The following is a 14,760-nucleotide window of genomic DNA, read 5'->3' as shown; positions in this document are numbered from 1 at the left end:
CTAGTCCAGTTAGCTGAAGATTTCCTTGTGAGAAACTAATGCATGTCAGTTCATAGAAAGACCCAGTTGAGACTAGAGTGCAGGGATAGTGTACTATCAGTTGTATGATTTACTGAGATGTATAGATCATACATGCAATCAGGAATGGACCTAGTTTGGGTTGTGCAGTTTTGGAAGAACTGGATTCCCATTAATATAGCTATTCAACCATAGGAATTGCACAAGGAAATAGTTGCTTGGAGAGCTGCAGAATTGGCTAAGTGTTCGCCAAGAGCTTGCTTGTGAGCTGAGAGAGTTGAGCATACTTGTGCAGAATTGTTCTAGTGAGAACAAGCTTTTTATATTCACTCATATTTCGGATATATGCAATACAGATAGTGGGATTTTGAGCAATGGCTTTCCCCAAATACATCTTATGTTATGTGCCATTGATTTATCTTCTTCTTGTTCTTATTGTTTTCATCGATCTATTGGCTTCCGCTAGTTGAAAGTAGAAGTAGATTCTTGTCCTGTGCTTTAGTAAATTGCATGAGCTTGTGAATTTATAGGATTTTCTACATGGTATCATAGTTGAGAATAGTATATTAGAGGAGATTTAGAAGTTTTGAGTTTTGGGTTACAGGTGAAATTCGAATTTGCAGTACATACTTCAGGATCGGCAGATGGCATTCTACAGTTTGTAGCTCGAGTATGCCTTGGAAGGCAACTCGAATTTTATAGCCTAGAGGGATAAAATGGAGGTTGTGCTAGAGGATAATGGCTTGAAGGAATTCGTTGATCAAGAAATTCCTAAGCCAGTAGCATCGAATGCACAAAATTTGGCCGAACAGAAGAACTGTGTGGTGAAGGCAAGGCGGATAATTGTTGAGGGATTTCGAGACCACATTGTCTCGAGTCTCCATGGCAAGGAAACCCTGTATGCTATGTGGAAAGCATTTACGGACTTGTATCATAACAACAGTGGCCAAAGGAAATTGGCACTGAAGGACAAACTTCGAAAAATCAAAATGGAGAAAGGCAAGACTATTCCAAAATACTTAACCAAGTTCACTCAATGTCATGATAAACTTGGAAGTGTTGGAATCATGGTTGTTGATGATGATATGGTGAGTCTTTGTTATAGACATATTTGGGCACTACAACCCCAAACTCATATGTCCATCAACTAAGGGCTCCTTAAGTCTCTAAAAGTGTTGTTTCACACCCTAAAGGATCATGGTCAACTGATTACATCATTTCCCAGGAGTTCCACCTAAAAAACTACTCAGAACTAGCCAAAACTAGACCATACAGACTGCTCCATGGGCAAGGTGTGATGCATACTAACTGCCTAACTGGCCAGGTGCTATGCATACTGAAATGGCCTTCTGTGGGGTGCGATGAGCGAGAATAGACAAATGGCAGAGACAATTTGCAAGGTGGATGATCATGGAATCTTCCAAAAACTTCTCATGTGACACTTGCCTCTCTGAATTCACCCAGGGATGAGTAAGAGATCATGAAATATCCAAGTGGAACCAAGAACTATCAGTGGAATGACACTAATCAAAAACCCAGAGCTGACTCACACCCTTGCAAGACATCTATAAATGGATCCCTCATCTGAGAGATCTGGAGGCTCGAATTTTGTATTTTGTAAGGAAGTTTTCTTGGTTTGTTGGTGAGAAGATAGATTGCATTGTTGGGTGATTTTCTTTTTCATGAGGTGAAGAGGGCTTCTACAACTAGGAGGATGATGCTGGATCAGACAGCTGGGTTGTAATCCTCTCTTACATTACTATTAATAAAGTTCTTTGAGTTTTCCTCCATATAATCTTGTATTTGTGAATCTTATTGTTTATGAATGCAATTGTATGGCCAATGTGTTTCTGATTTTGTATTGTTTATAATGTTTTAGATAGAGATGCTTTGATATTTTGTTGTTACTTTGACTCTACAGGTACTCTTTGAAGTGGGACAAATAGGAGAGGAGTGGTAAATTCTATCAAGGAAAGGAGAAATCAAACTAGGATCAAAGCGGAAGATCTAGGTTGGTCCTCTCTTCTTCTCTTCCATCCATCACACTTAAAGGAACTCTTGAAAAGCTTTGGTTGTTTGTTTCTAAGAAAGATACCCATCTTAGTAGGACTAGCAGTTCAAATCGACACTAGTTTTCCCTGAAAGAGTCTTGCTCTTCTAGGACTCCCAAAGAGTTGGCATAGTTATCAGGACTCTCTCAATGGTCAACAGAAGCTGCCAAATTGGGAATGACTGTGGTCGGATTTGATGTAGGAGGAGATTAGGAGGAACACCAAGGATGGCTCTTCATCAAAGACTAATGATGAATAAAATTGCACCTTAGTGATTAAGGTGAAGAAGGGAAAGGGAAAGCTTCCCATTCCAAATTGGATTATTATCATGGAGGTGAGAAGAAATACATGACGAAAGTTAAGTGCCTCCATTGTCATGAGTTAGGCCATTTTGCTACAAATTGTCCACTCAATAAGTCCAAGAAGAAGTCCTCAGGAGGAGGAGCAGGTGAGGCTTTGGCCTCTCAATTCAAAATAGACTTTTCCCTCATTGCATGCATGGTGTCATCAATGATGGGAAGTGTATGGTACTTAGACAGTGGAGCTTCATTCCACATGACTTGTGACAAAGAGTTATTCAATGACCTGGAGGAGAAAGATCTCCAGATGCATATCGAGATGGGTGACGACGGGAAGTATAATGTTACTGGATTTGGCATGATTACTTTTTAGAGGGAGCATGGGGCTCCACTCACCTTGAAGAATGTTATATATGTGCCCAGACTGAAGAAGAACTTGGTATCCATTTCCATGCTAGAGGATAGAGGCTATGATGTGATCTTCTCAAAAGGAAAGGCATTCCTTCGACACATAGCCACGGGTCAGGTAAAGAAGATGGATATTTTGGGTGAAGAATCTCTATAAGTTGGAGGTAGAGGAGTGTGTTTCTTTTAGCACAAAAGCAGAAAGGGTGCAGAGCCAAGATGTTGGTGAGTTGTGGCACAGACAATTAGGCCAATTGCATCACGGAGCTTTGAAGATATTGCATCATATCTCTATGGTCTTCTGAAAGGTATGCTTGAGCAAGTTGATACATGCAAGGGGTGTACTTTGGGAAAACACACCAAGTCTTCCTTTCAAAACAAAGACAGTCGAGTAGAGGCTATTCTAGAGAGAGTCCATTCAGATGTGTGTGGACCATTCTCGATAGCATCCATGGCCAAACATAGGTATTATGTTATATTTGTTGATGACTATTCTCGTAAATGCTGGATATTTTTCATGCAAAAAAGGGATCAAACTTTCACAAAGTTTTGTGAGTTTAAAGCATTGGTGGAGAAAGAGTCGAGCAAGAAGGCTAAATCTCTACAGAGTGATAATGGTGGTGAGTATGTCTCAAAAGAGTTTAAAAACTTCTGTGTAGCGGAAGGGATTAAACGAGAGTTGATGGCACACCATAATCCTCAACAGAATGGGGTGGCCGAGAGGAAGAACAGAAGCATAGTAGGGGTAGTGAGGGAAATATTGCATGATTAGGGCCTACCACTACACTTGTGGGTTGAGGCATGCAACAAAGTATTTTATGTTCAGAACAGTAGCCCACATTGGATATTGAGATGAAGGCACCAAAGGAGGCTTATTCTGATAAGAGGCCAGATGTTGGTCACTTCAGGATTTTTGGGTCATTAGTATATTGCCATGTGACCAAAGATGCATGGAAGAAGCTTGAGTCAACAACAGATTTGGGGAAATTTGTGGGGTACAATGATACACCTCACAACTATCGGGTGTACTTGCCGACCAAGAGGATGACATTGGTTCGCATGGATGTCAAATTCGATGAGGAGAAGGCTATGAGAGTTTCTCTTGAGAGGGAGCTTGAGCTACATGCAGATGAGGAGTTTTTATCTCCTAAGGTTGAGGAGCCTCGTGTTGAGGTGGAGAAACCACATGCAAAGGATTAGGAAGTGGAGACATCCACTCAAGCAGAGTCTTCCAGAGAGGGAAGAAAGTGCACTAGAGAGGCTGACATATTGTTGGATGATGCACGAGAGAATGTGGGAGCATCCACTTCTTAGTGCAGGAAGATGAGGTCACCTAAAAGGTACACTGGATACATGGCTCTTATGGGCGAATGTGTTGTGACAGAGACATCTTTATTTTAAGGAAGCAGTGCAACAGTCGGTTTGGGTTGATGCCATGGTGGAGGAGTATGACTCCATAGTTCGTAACAGTGTTTGGGATGTGGTCCAGAAACCGAAGGACAAGTCAGTGGTGAGCTCCTGTTGGTTTTACAAGGTAAAGCAAGCTTCATATGGTAGCGTGGAGAAGCATAAGTGTTATAGCTCCAAATCTCACTCTTATGGTTTGTGATGTTGTACTCATGGCCTAGGGCAACCCCTCCTTCCAGACCTGGTCCTAAAATTTAAAAAACAGTGTTTTATCCCTTATACACGACATTGCCCTGAGTTAAACGCTTGTATACACGGATCTGTATATACCCAACCCACATATATGTATTAAAACGCTTAAAAAAATATAAAACTCCTTATTTTCGGGCGGAGATCGCGGGTTTTACCTGCTGATCACCTGTTAGTGCCCGTGGCCCAACTGTTCCCAACCAACTCCCAACTAAAAAACTACTTTGGGAGAGGTATAAAAAGACCTCAAAGGGAAGGCCTAAGAGAGGAGAGAAGAGAGAAAGGTTATTATGCTGATATTTTTCCCCTGACCAGGTCTGGAGTCCCTTGTGCCTTTTGCACTTCCCCCATTTGTCTAGGAAACCTTTGTTTCCTTGAGTGTTGATGTTCATCCACCATTTATGACATCATGGAGAGAGTCATGGAAGGAGTTTGTTAAAGGCTTGAGGCTGGAACGGATCCGGAAGGAAGCTTTGCTTGGAGCCTACTGAAGGTGATTCAGGTGAAAATATTCCTTTTTATGTACTTTATTTGTCTATAATAAAAGAAACACATGTCTTGGTTCCTGAAATGAATCTTCTTTATGTTGATGATATTCATGTTTAGAATTCATATGTAAATGGTTGTTTGGATTTCATAACTAACTACCTTTTCTTTATAACATGAAGATGGTTTCTTTATAAGGTTTTGTCCATATACTGTTGTGTTCTTTGGAATTGCTTGTTTTGCAGGACAAAAGAGAAGAATGGAACTCCAAGAAGGGTTTGGACCCTAAAGGCCTTCTCAAACGTAGGACTTAAGGTACGTACCCTTTACAATAGAATTTGCTTATAATAGCGTAATGGTTGTGTGAATGTGTGCTTCTTTGAATAGACAACTTTCAGTCTGCTAGGGTTTCAACCCAAAAATCCCTAGGGGAACATTTCCCTCCATCAAAATTGGCGACTCCACTAGGGACAACACTCTTGTTGTTCCTAGTTTGGGTGTTTTTTAAGCCAATCAGGGCTCAGCTGCTTGTTTGTTTGCTGTTGATGTCTGGTCTGTTTTTGAACTTTAAGTTTGCCAGTTTCTTCAGTTTGTTTTTTATTTTTCTTGAAACCTTTTATATACGTTGTTTTTCTTAGTTATAGAGGCGTATGTACGCATGTTCCTTTAAGTGAACCCGCGTATACGCAGGTTTCCTTAGTTACAGTAGCGTATACACGCATTTTGTACATAAGTACAGTCACGTATATCTTTCAATTTTCAAGATTTGTAAATCTTTTTGTCTCTGAAGGTCTGTCTGGTAGTTTGAGTCAGTCTGAAACAGTCATTTTCCAGTATCAGTTATTTGTTTTACAGCGAGCATCTTGTTCCAAATTCTCTCTGATTACAAGGAGTATTGGTCTTATTTTTTGTTGATTGCAAGCGTCATCGTTTTTTGCTAAAGCACGCAAGATTTCTTGCTAGGAATCTTGGCTGCTCTGATTTATCAAGGTAGGAAGATTGATCACAATCTTTTTGTTAATCTTGCTTTTGGTGACTTTTTGTTTTCTTGACAAAACCACTTTTTGTGACCATCTACTTCTTTGTTTCATGAAAATTGTTGTTTGACACTTTCTTGGAATTTGTCTTTTTGATCTTTTTGGTTTTCATTGCCAAAGCTTTCATTACTGCTTTTGATTGTTAAGAGCACTTTTTAACACATTTATTTTTGTTGAGTTTTCATCCGTTGTGTGGTGTCAACTTGCAAAAGTGTTTGATTTCCTATTCTTCAATCACAAGTTTCAGTGTTGTTGAGAGCCTTTTTCGAAAAGACTTTTTTGTTGTTGCTTTTGAAGAAAATCTTTTGAAACACTTAGTTTTTCTTTCTTGAACTTGGCTTTCATTTGGTTTCCTTTTAGTGAGTGAAAGTGCTTTATGTTTGTCTTAGAACTTGTTTTTAGTGTTTAGACGAAATGAATTGTAACATCTCATATTCCATCTAGGCATTTTAAGTGGAAAGATAAAGATTGATAAGCAAGCAACTTTCATTTTTTGTTTTAGAGTAGTTTTAAATCTTGCATCCGCATATATTTGTTGCATTAGGATAGATTTGCATCCCCTTTTAGGCATACATAGTTTTGTTAGCCTTTGTGAGTGTGAAGCGTGAATTAACGAAAAGAAAAGAAAATTTGTTTTATTACAAGTTCCTCTGAACCCTATAGAAATTGCTCTTCATCGAAAAACGAAAAAGTGCATGTGCATGTAGTTAAGTTTTTATTAATTTCTTTTGCGTCAAAAAACACCACTAGTTTCACTTCCGTTACCTTGTGACTTAAAGAACAGCCTAATTTAAAATCAAGCGCTATCTAAAATTAACTTGAAATTTTTTTTTTAGTCAGTTACACCAACAAGTTTAGGATTTTAGGGCCTTGGATTAGGCGAGTGGAGAGTTAACTCTCCAAGGCCATATAAACGTCAAACATAGGAATCCGAATAATGAGAGAAAATCCAATAGCGTTAGGAAGACCAGGAAAGCTCCAGATCTGGGAGTTAAGCACGAGGCTCTGTGAAGACAGGGAAGAGAGATACCCCCTCTCCTACTTGTCCGAACTTACCTCACGACTGTTCCACCTGGCTTCTGCGACGAGTTGGTATCCACAGTTGCTACTCCTAGGGATCTACACAGGTGGCTGCAGAGGGGAATCCCGTGGCACCTGAGGTCTACATTGCATCACTCTCGACAGTACTACTAGAGGGCACCCTTGCGAAGCTTGGGGGCTTGCACCGGCGCAGGTTGTTGTTAGGAGGTCAGCGTAACTTCCTCTGATACCTTCGCTGATAGGACTGGGCCCTCATCATCCCAGACTATCTTCGGAAGGCCCCTTAATTCACTTTCTCGTATTTTGGTGTCCAGTCTTAATCACCTGGAGCGGAAATACTTGGAAGTTGTTTGACTGGCTGTATCTTTAGGGACTTTATAGTGTGTGCTCTGTGCTCTTAGTTGGCCTAGCTTTCAATTTTTTGAGTCTTTAGTTAGATCATAACAAAAAATTCAAAGTGGCTGACCGATCTCCCAGACGGTCTCAAAGACTTCGTGGTCTTTCGCCACCAAGTTTACAGCCTTCTCCTCGAAGGCGCAGAGGCAATACTACCGGTGGGTTCCGTCCCACGTCGGTTGACGCATTGGGGATTGATCCTCCTCTCGGGGGCATTAGTGTTCAAGCAAGGCCTGACACTTCTGAACAAGAGAGGGACACTCCAGTCCTTTCTCGAGTTCTCTTTCAAGCGGAGAATAACATAGAGGTAGAAGAACTCTCAGAGTCGTTAGCGACTCCAAATTCTCCACTGCCATCTAGTCATCCAGACGTATTACAATACGTTGGGACTCCGATGCATAGACCGTCAAGTCCAGGTTACGCTACGCGCTTACCATCGATGACCACTACTCGAAGCATGGCTTCTACAAGTGCTACGACTATGCAAACTCCAACATCGGTGCAAGGGGGAGGAACCATTTTCATCTCCTCTGCTTCCTTGTTTGGATCTTTTGCTAGCACATATTTAGTTGGGTCTACCTCCATTCCGTCCACGAGTGGAAATGCCCAAACCAATGCTTTTGGTACTGGATTCTTCCCATTTGGCACCCACTCATAGGGTATTCCATCGGTTCCGTTTAGTGCCGCTACGTCCATGATGGGCGGATCGGCTTCATTCCAGGGTTTTCCTTTTGGAAGTGGTCATATACCACATTCCAACCTGACGATAGGATCCATGCCTTTTTCTTCTGTAGGACAAAGCAGCAATCCTTTCCAAGGTTGGAATAACCCTGGGGTTAGTGGCGCGGGAACTGGGAATCCGTTTATCGGCCAACAAGGGAATAGGCCATACTCCATGGTTAGTTCGTTTCAAAGTATTCCTCCCCTAGCTTCGGCTTGGAATCCTTATCAGGGGTTATCAACTCCTTATAATCCTTTAGGAGGAAACTTTGCTGGTTATGGAGGTTTTGCGGCCGGAGTTGGTCAAACTCCGAATTTTGCTGGATCACAAGGCTTGCCTTTTGGTTCGACTGGTTCTACAGGTTACTTCGGGCAGCCTGGTGCCTTCCAAAACCCAGGACAATCTTTTCAGAACTTTGGGAGTTCTATCCAGTCTGGGTGGAATCCCCAAGGTCCTCCTAGGCTTCCGTTTCTGGCAACGTTGAACTTGCCAGATCTCACTAAGTTAACAAATGACCCAATCAAATACAATCCAGCCTGGCCTCCGGTCCCAACCAAACTCCCTTCGGACATTCCAAAATTCGAAGGGAAGAGTGGTGAAGACCCAGGCGACCATGTAACCACATTCCATTTGTGGTGCTCATCTAACTCCCTTATCAATGACTCGATTAGGTTGAGACTCTTTCAGCGCACCTTAACTGGTAATGCAGCCAAATGGTATATAGAGTTGCCAGGGGGCAGCTTCACATCTTTCGCTGACTTAGCCAATATTTTCTTAAATCATTTCCAGTTGCCTGTCCGCTATGATGCCGGAACTGAACTTCTGGCCACTTTTCGTCAGGATAAGGCAACTCAGATTTATGACCATATTCAGGAATGGAGACTGAGAAAGAGGCTCATTAAAGCCGAAATCCCTCCGGATTACCGTCTCAAGTGGTTTTTGAAATCTTTACAACCCGATATCTCCAAGGATGTCTCCATGTCTAGGGTCTATTCCGAGGAGCAAGCCATTTTTAGGGCCCAACAATTAGAATTGATCTACTCTCAGTCTGGGATCCTACAAAAATACTTGCCAGATGCTCCTGGGTCTAAGGTTGACATAGCTAAGTCGAAGCCAGGTCCGCACGCGGATGATATCGTCGGGTCAGTAGACACAACTACCGTGAAATTGTTGAATCAATTGCAGCAGTTGTCCTTACAAACTGCTTCTAACAACCAAGTCACATCGTCTAATCCCCCAGCTTCCCAAACTTCTTCAATTAATGCCGTCCAATCTGATAACCCCAAAGGAAATCAAGATTCCAATGGGAAAAAGAAAGGACGAGGTAAGAAAAAGAACCAGGATGGGAAGCCTGATATAAATAAATCCGGCAACAATGCTGGTGGTGGTAGAAATGAGCCGAGAAAGAAATTAAAGTTTCCATGAAAGTTGTGCAGTGGAGACCACTTAACTCATCTCTGCCCTAGGATTGAAGACACTCAACGCTTGTTAGGACAGCAAGGCACTTCTAGTTCTCAAGCTGTGTTAACTAACCTGTTTCCCCAAGGGCAGCAACTTCTTGCTGGCGCGAGTTTAAACCCTGGAACCTCCGCAGGGGGCAACCAGGAAGGGGAAAAATCATCGAATGTTTTCATGATGGGTTCTAACGTCCATGTGACTACTCGATCACGTGATTATGGTGAAGCCGAAACTTCCAAGGACAAGACTGTTCCCGGAAGTACTGACCTTCATATTGAGCAACCCCCTATTGAGACTATACCAAGGATACCGAAAGGTTCCGCTAAACGCGCGACTATTAATCCTAATGCCAGGGTCGCCCAGAATTACTCCATTGTGGAGGATCTGGCTCAGAGTCCATGCGCCATGTCTGCTTTAGAGGTTCTCCAGTCGTGTCCGGCTCAGCGAAGTGCTTTACTTTCCGCGATTGGAGCAGTCGATCCAGCTAATTCTTTAGTGCTCACTTTTGACATGTTAAATGTCAAAAAGCGACTCCCTCATCATATGGCTTTCCAAATAAAGTCTACATACCGGAAAATCAATATTTTTCGTACTGTTATAAATGAAGGAGCTGCCACGTGCATCATGTTGATGTCATGCTGGAAGGCTATTGGATCGCCTTCGGATGTTCCTTCACCCACCGTCTTGACTGCATTTGATGGTCATTCTAATAAGTCGCATGGGATTATCCCTGACTTTCCTATATGTGTTGGGGGGAAGGTCGTCAATATTGAAGTAGAGGTCATAGATGCTAACCTAGACTATAATCTCCTATTAAGAAGGAACTGGGTATACGAAATGGACGTCATTGTTTCGACTCTGTTTCGTGTCATTTGCTTTCCTCATGAGGGGAAAATTGTTAAGGTTGATCAAATGGATTATTGTCCAGTCGATCCTCAAGCAAGCTCTGACTCTACTATTCCTTTAGTGGATAACCCTCGCCCACCCACCAAGAATTTAGGAGTGGGAATGTATTCCTCATTGATGGGTACCTTTGATCTTCCCTCTCCTTTCGCTAAAATCAATGCCATTTGATCATCTAAGGAGTCTCCTCGAGAAGAGTTCTTCCGAACTCGTTATTTTTCAGACCCTTGGACCTTGCCTTCACCTATGACCACATTAGTTGAGGGACAAGTAAATGGAATGGCATTCCCTATATCTGCAGCTGAGCTTAGATATCAGTCTATCGTAGACTCTGCAGACAACCACTCTGCTCCTTTTTCCGAAGAGGAGTTAGATGGTGATGTGGCTCCAGCTTGGAGCCTTGATTTTACCTCTGCCTTGGACTGCTTAGATACGGTTTTACCTTCTGAAGAAGCAATCCTCAAAGCAATGATGGGTATAGATCGACCTTGGGAAGACTTACACCATCGTTCGTACTTTCTTCCTCCATTGCAGGAAGTAGAATCTAGATTCTCTGAGCTCTTTACTAGTGATGTTTGTACGATGTCAAATCCTTTGGCTCCAACACACATTCATGCTGAAGGTAATATGTCGGTAATTTCAAAAACGATACCTATAAACATCTCTAGGGACCCTAGCATCATCGAGAATCTCTTCATCGGAATTGAGTCTTCCCCTGAAGAAATTCAAATTTACATCGACCTATTTAAGGAATTTCGAGATGTATTTGCTTGGTCTTATGAGGAAATGCCTGGCATTGATCCTTCTATAGTTCAGCATGAGATCAAGACGTATGAGAACGCCAAACCGGTTCGTCAAAGGCTTCGGCCGATTAACCCTAGGAAAGCAGCAGCTATCAAAGCTGAAGTTGAGAAGCTGCTAAAGGTGGGTTTCATATACCCTGTTCCTCTTACTGATTGGGTTTCTAATCTAGTCCCTGTGGATAAAAATCAAGGAACAATCTGAGTATGCATCGATTTTAGGGACTTAAACAAGGCTTGTCCGAAAGATAATTACCCCACACCATTCATTGATCAGATTATCGACGAGTGTGCGGGTAATGAGATTTTTCCTTCATGGACGGTTTTTTGGGTTATAATCAAATTTCTATCCGTCCTGAAGATCAACATAAGACAGCCTTTATATGTCCCTGGGGTACCTTTGCATATAGAAAGATGCCTTTTGGTCTTAAAAATGCTGGAGCCACTTTTCAGCGGGCCATGTCATATGCTTTCCACGACATCAAACATGTCATCGAGCATACTTGGATGATCTCGCTGCTCGTTCTCGAAAGAGAACTGATCACCTTAGTCATCTTCGATTGGCTTTCGAGCGATGTCGTTTTTATAAAATCCGGTTGAATCCCAACAAGTGCGTTTTCGCAGTTACGTCCGGTCGGTTCTTAGGGTTCATCGTGTCCAATGAATGGATTCGGGTTGATCCCTTCAAGGTTGAGGCAATAGTTCAGTTGCCTTCCCCCATCCTCGATTCGAAAACTTCAAAGTCTTCAAGGGAAGGCTAATTTCCTAAGACGGTTTATGGCAGACTATGTCGAGATCACTAAAGGGTTCATGTGTTTGCTATGGAAAGGAGTTCCATTTGTGTGGGACGACTTTGCGCAGCGGTTGTTTGATGCTTTGAAAAAGGCATTAGTCTCTGCCCCGCTTTTGAGTCCACCGGATTATGGTAGAGACTTCCTTTTATATCTCACGGCAGTAGAATCAACCATTGGTATGGTTCTCGTTCAGGAGGACGATGCTCTCACCGAGCATGTGATTTATTATTTGAGCTGAGGCTTAATAGGTCCTGAACTTCGCTATTCTCCGGTTGAGAAGTTGGCCTTGGCAGCTGTCCATGCTGTCCAGTGGCTCCGTCATTATATTTTGCTACGCAAAACTTTTGTCTTAGCGGCGGTCAATCCATTCCAATTTGTCCTCAGTAGGTGAGTGATTGGGGGCAAATATAATCGATGGATAGTCATTTTGCAAGAATTCGATATCAAGTTCTTGTCTGCCAAGTCTAAGAAATACATGGTTTTCGCGGAGCTAATTTCTGAGCTACCTTGTGGAGAGGATATTGTTTATGAGTAAAGTTTTCGCAGCAAACATTTATTCCTCATCTCTTCACTCGACCCTTGGTATGGAGATATCATTGTCTATCTCCAAACTTCGAAGTTTCCCTCTACTTTCTCCAAGGATGAACGTCGAAAATTACGTCCCCTGGCTAAAAACTATGTTATCATCGATGACACATTATACCATCGAGGGGTTGATTCAATCCTTCGGCGTTGTTTAACCTTAGAGGAAGCAGAGTCAGTGCTAAATGAATGCCACAGTGGAGCTTGTGGTGGTCATCTATCAGGGCTTGCTACAGCCCAGCACATCTTACGTGCCGGCTATTTTTGGCCTTCACTCTTTAAAGACTGTGTGGAAGCGGTCAAACGCTGTCACCCTTGTCAAATCTTTACTCGGAAGATGTGCGCGCATCCAGCTCCTCTTTTTCCCGTTGTCACTGTCGGTCCCTTTACTTACTGGGGCATTGACTTTACAACTTGTAATCCACCTTCAGCGGCAAATCACAGGTAAATTATCGTGGTCGTAGACTACTTTACGAAGTGGGTTGAGGCCATGCCTACTTATAAGAACGATAGTGACACGGCAGCATGTTTCTTTTCAATTAGGTTATCTCAAGATTCGGTATCCCGAGAGAGATTGTCACTGACCATGGCAGTCATTTTCAGAATCAACTGATGTCTGAATTGGCTCTCAAATTAGGTTTCCGGCAGGAGCATTCGTCTCCTTATTATCCTTAGGCCAATGGACAGGTCGAGGCAGTCAATAAAACTCTTAAGACGATACTCCAACGAACAATCGATAAAAATCGGTCCAATTGGCACGTTATGTTGTATTCAGCTCTTTGGGCATACCGAACCTCCATGAAAACGGCTACTGGTTTTACACCTTTTCAGTTGGTTTATGGGATGGAATCTATCTTTCTGGTTGAATGTGAAATTCCATCTCTTAAATTGGCTGTTGAGCTCCTTCCAGAGACTTCGAGTCTCGAAGAGCACCTACCTCACTTGGAACATCTCGATGAGCAACGTCGAGATGCCGCCAAGATGAATGAGGCTCATAAGAAAAGGGTTAAAACGCAGTATGATAAATCTGTCCGTCCTCGAGTCTTTTCTGAAGGTGACCTTGTCCTGGTCTATGACCAAGATAAATACACCTTGGGGGCAGGAAAATTTAAGCCTATGTGGTACGGTCCTTTCATTATTAAACGAGTTTTAGAAAAAGGGTCGTATGAGTTAATCGACTTTGAGGGAAACAAGCTAGCAGAGCCCCGAAACGGGCTCTACCTAAAGAAGTACTTTGCTTAGTTTTGGCCAGGCAATGGCTTCTTTGTACTTTATGTATATTTGTACATATATCGTCGAGAGTTTTCTGATATCAACACTTTTTGGTCTGCTGTGGCAGGTGTTGATGGATGATTTGGTCTATTTTGGGTTCGCCGATGGTGCTAGTTGGCACACTCGGAATCTCGCTTCCGCAGCTTGGGTACTCTATTATCCAACTGGTCAATTGATGGCATCAAGAGGCGTGTGTATCAGTCCTGCTTCAAACAATATGGCCGAGTATACTGCCGTTATTAATTTATTATCCGAGGCAATCTCTCATGGGATCGACTCGTTGGTAATGTATCTTGATTCTCAATTGATAGTGTCTCAATTAAATAACATTTATCAGGTACGGGATCCATCTTTATATCGCCAGTATTTAAGGGTGAGGTTGTTGCAAAGATCATTTACTTATATTAATTATTTGCACATTCCAAGATCTCATAATTGGTTGGCTGATTCTATTGCTAATCAGGCATTAGACTGGCACATCAATCATTCATCATAATAAAATCAAGCATCAAAAAGTCAAACTGTATATATATCTATATATCATAAAGCGTCTCGAGTGTACATATGTGTGTCCAAAAATATACAAAATTTGGGACTCAAATGCCCATAATCATGTCTGGCATATCTAATGCCTCGGCTCAGGATGAGCGTCTAAGTATGTAACTATCGCAGTGGCCACACGCCGAAAAGTGCGAACCCAGTCACGTGGCATGCCAACCACATGACGTTGCATATCCTCGGGAAGGTCCTCTATGATGGCCATCGGTACTCGGCAGCTCAGTCTCGCCAAGTGTCGTTAGAAGTTGTTTAGAGTTCGTTCTGGATCAGCAGCCGCCTCTTC

Source organism: Pinus tabuliformis, chromosome 9, assembly GCF_031772625.1.
Source record: "Pinus tabuliformis cultivar Carrire ecotype Pingquan chromosome 9, CPIR1, whole genome shotgun sequence".
Lineage (NCBI taxonomy): Eukaryota > Viridiplantae > Streptophyta > Pinopsida > Pinales > Pinaceae > Pinus > Pinus tabuliformis.
This window is presented reverse-complemented; position numbering follows the sequence as displayed.